The 4,609-nt window shown below is 37.1% G+C and overlaps 1 pseudogene; it reads right to left on the reverse strand.

Annotated features, from left to right (window-relative positions):
* LOC137659921 (piggyBac transposable element-derived protein 2-like) overlaps window positions 1-4,222 on the reverse strand; it is a 23,019-nt pseudogene extending 18,797 nt beyond the window's left edge.
* Window positions 4,223-4,609: the final 387 nt, after the last annotated feature.

Genomic DNA, 4,609 nt, shown 5'->3' on the forward strand with positions numbered 1-4,609 from the left:
AAGGACACCACACAACATTGCTGCAGTGAGAGACTCTGTTGTTCGCAGCCCAAGCAAGTCTGTGCGACGGTGAAGTCAGGAACTTGGAATCAATTGGGAGTCCGTGTGGAAAATTTTGAACGCAGATCTCCACCTGTAAGATTAAACACAAGCTTACACCTGACGACATGAGGAGGCGAGTGATCATGTACCAGTGGTTTTGCGACAAGATTGACGCTGTGCCAGACTTCTTTGACAATGTCTGGTTTTCGGACAAGGCACATGAAATCGAAGAACAATATCTTCTGGGGTAGCACACCCCCTGAGCACTGTCTGCAAAGGCCATTACACTCGGTGAAGTGCACTGCCTGGGTCGCCATCTCCAAACATGGAATCATTGGACCATTCTGGTTCGAGGACGACAACGAGCGGTCTGTGACAATCAACACCGGGTGATATTTCCAGGTGCTTGGCAAGTTCTGGACAGCACTTCGTCAATGGAGAGGAGTCATCAGGGTCCTCCAGTGGTTTCAGCAGGATGGTGCCACCCCCATACTTCAAACGAATCATTGACATGGCTACAGCAGAGTTTCCCTGACCAACTGAGCAGCCGCAGGTGTGACCCCGAGTGGTCACCGCATTCACCGGACGTGAACCCCCCAGATTTTTATCTCTGGGGATATCTTAACCCATTAAGGACGAGAATTATCTATCGGTTTCAAAAACACCATATTTGCAGAAAATATTTTATTTTGGTCCACTATCAACATAAAATCATCACCATAAAAAAATTCCATTCTTAAGTATGATTTATTTGATGGCAGCTTTTGCTGCCACTAGGCACTTGAATGAACAAAATCTTTCCATTCTAGACATAACATATATATTTTTTTTTTTAACAAACATAAGTATTTTGAGCATCCCTTTATCATACTTAGTAATTATCATTACTAATCATGCCTTTTATGAAAAGAACTGCAAATACTATCTGAATTATAGTACATACAAAATTCAATCATATAGCACAGGGCTACTCAACTGGCGACCTACGGTCCGTTTCGGACCTTCTGAGTGTAGTAGTTGGACCCCAGGCCCCAGGAGAAGAAAATATATTTAAGTAACACGAAGGTCCTGGTGATGGATTCTTGCAAGTGTATTTCCTGGGCTGTGAGTCAGGGGTCTATAGTACTTATGTACAGTATTTAACTTACGAATGTTCCCAGGCCCTTATATATACATGTTTATATATATATATATATATATATATGTATATATATATATATATATATATATGTGTGTGTGTGTGTGTGTGTTGTATATATATAATTATTTATCTATTTATTTATTTATTTATTTATAATAGTTTCCAAGTGATTTAACATTTTCTGTTACTGCTCTTGCATTAACAGAAGATAAAGGAAGATAATCCGGACTTGATAAGTTACCACTGCATAATCCACCAGTCAGTTCTGTGTGCCAGTCTGGGAGATGAATATGGTCAAGTAATGAAGACTATTATGAAGCTAGTAAACTTCCTTCGATCAACGTCAGCACTACAACATCGTCTACTGCGAACCTTTCTCACCAAGGTCAATGCAAGCTATGACGATTTACTTGTGCACAATAATGTGAGATGGCTAAGTAAGGGAAAAGATTTGGAGCGATTTTGGGCAATTAGGAAGGAGTTGCAGACATTCCTGGAGGATCAAAACAGTGTTAAGGCAAAGGCATTTTCTGAATATTTGAAAGATGACAAGAAAATTGAAAGTGTTGGATTATTGGCAGACATAATGTCACATTTGATTAATCTCAATGTCAAACTACAAGGGGAAAAACACACTATCTCCAACTTGATCTCAGCAATTCGAGCTTTCCAGAAAAAAACTGAACTTTTCAAGGACGATATTCAGAGCCAACTTTTCCATTTTCCAAGACTTTTGGAGGAACGTAAAGATGAAACAGACACTAAATATGTCCAATTTATTGAGAAGCTGATCAACAATTTTAAGGTTCGCTTTGATGATTTTGTTCTTGGAAAATAGTTGCTGCTGTTCATTCAAAACCCTTTTCTAGTGACAGATATCACAGAATTTTCAGTCGAAGCAAATCTCACCTGAAAATGGGTAGATGCTGCTAAAATCCAACTGGAACTTATTGACTTTCAAGAGAATGTAGCACTGAAATAAGTATTCTGTGATTGTACACCAGAAAAATTTTGGTCAAAAGAAGGATCCCCTGCTAATTTTCCTACGCTTCACAGATTAGCAGTGCAAATTTTCACGATGCTTGGCTCCACTTACTGCTGCGAATCTGCTTTCTCAATTTCTTTCACTAAATTCTTGTTGTGGTGTTTTTATTTTTTTTTAATTTGAAAATCCGTTTTATTTTCTGAGAGGGAATGTTCATATCCTGTTATGTTTTAAAATAAGTGAATTTTTATTATTAAAATACCATAATATGAAACAGTATTTCATTTTAGAACTCTCAATTTCAGTTGTTTTTATAGAGAAAAACATTCAAGTCTTGTTTATACTTTAGGTATAAAAGTTAATACTTTTATTTCCACGTTTTGAAAATTTGTATAAATAAAACAAATAGTGAATAGGAAATTAACAAAAATCATGGCTTATTACCCTGTTCTCGAATTGGTTGTTTTATTTAGATGATTTCATGTAATAAAAATTTCCGCACCTATGTATAGAGTGGAACTTGTCTAACTGGACCTTTCCTCATAATAGTTGAGTAGCCCTGATATAGCATATCTTACTGCCACTAGCCACTTTGAATGCACAAAATCTTTGTTTTTGACATACAATATAATTTTACATTAAACCTAAGTATTTCAACCATAACTTCATTAGCTCTGGTAATTATCATCACTAATCTAGCCCGTTACCATAAAAACTCCAAATTCTTACTGATTCATAATATAAAAGGAAAAAAATACTTATACATATTGCATGAGTTGCATATCCAAAATGTTCTATTTTTCTTGTACAAAGGTTATCCCTATATAGCTTCAAATGATTTCAGTCTGTTGTTCATTATACACTAATGAGGTATTTTATGATAGGACAACATGCATTCTGGATGAAGAGGTACAGAACACATATAGCAAATGTATTTTGTGCGTCGAGAACATTCGCGGCATCTTGAGTGACGCTGGTCTCCTTTCTTGGTCCAGTGCTGCTCACCATTGTACAGCACGGAATCCTTTGCAATTCCAGAAGACAGTCTCTTAGGTCCAGGAAATGTACGAGGAGCACCATATGTCTTCATTATGGCAATTACAAAATGCCAGATGAAGTCTATCAATGGGATTATATTTCCCAGTTTGCGATAAAGCATCCATGAATTGACAACTTGAGCATTGATGCTCCAAGCAAAGATTGGCCACCAGCATTTTCTTGAACGAATTCGAGTTCTGTTTATTATACACCTGAATGTAATTGGGTATATCAACCTCAATATGCTTTTTCTCAAGTTTGCTCCATCGCCCTGTTTTTTGTACTTGAAGCATTCTTACTTTGAAGCCAAAGCAGCTACCTTCCATTTTACTACTGATGTGCTACCAGTAAGTGCCTCTTCCATGTACCCACGATATCTTTTCTTCTCCTTTTCCTTCTTTTCCATTAGTGGGGCACCATGAAGACAATCTTCTCTTTGTGTGCCAGTACCTGCTATTCCTCGATTTGCTAAATTTTCCAGCAATGGTTATGAGGTGAAGAGATTCTTAAACACTGCATGCTGGCCAGCCTGTAAATTGATCTCATTGGCCATCTTTACTACGACATTTGGACCTTAGCCAAGTCCTATATAAGGGATTTTAGTGTCAGACCCGCAATAGGGCTCACAATAGAGAAGAGATCCGTCTGAAGTACATACAGCCCAGACTTTGAAACCAAATCTTACTGGTTTCTCTCTTATAAACTTCTTAGCCCGGTGTTTTCCATAATAAGGGATCATAATTTCATCTATGCTATGGAATTATTGCTGAAGCTGAAGATTGCTGACATTATTGACGTGCTGGAAAAGTGGACTTACCTGAACATTTAGAATGACATAATAAAGATAAGGTTTTATTAGTCAATATATTTCAGCTCTTCAGTGCATCATACAAAAGAGGAGAAATAAATCGACAAACATTATTTATGTGATAAATCATTAAAACCATAATCTGAGATTATAGTATAAAAAGAAACATAACTTTTACCTTGTAAAAGCGGTCGTCAGTCATTTTCATGTTGTCAGCAAAAAGAAGACTTCTAAGAATTTTATCAAATGTATCTCTCCTAATGCTTTCAGAAACTCAGTTATTGAATACATCAGGAGTTTCAGACCAGTACATTCTTCGGTAGGGAAGTTTGTTGTAGCCAGAAAGTATAAGAATAGAAAGACAAATCTTCACATTTTGTGATGTGATGTTGTCTTTAGAGAGCGACTTTTGTTCTGCATATGTTGTGCTCTGATGATAAAGTTCTTCAATCCAATGTTCAGTCCAGAAAAGATTTATGCAGTCGACATGGTTATTTACTTTTTCTTTCAATTTGTCAATTGCGACGTCTGTGGCGAGAATCCTTCGGGGCAAATGATCAGGATTGCATGTAACTTCATCATCTGAAGCATCCGA

This window comes from Palaemon carinicauda, chromosome 20 (genome assembly GCF_036898095.1).
Source record: "Palaemon carinicauda isolate YSFRI2023 chromosome 20, ASM3689809v2, whole genome shotgun sequence".
In the NCBI taxonomy this organism is placed as follows: Eukaryota; Metazoa; Arthropoda; class Malacostraca; order Decapoda; family Palaemonidae; genus Palaemon; species Palaemon carinicauda.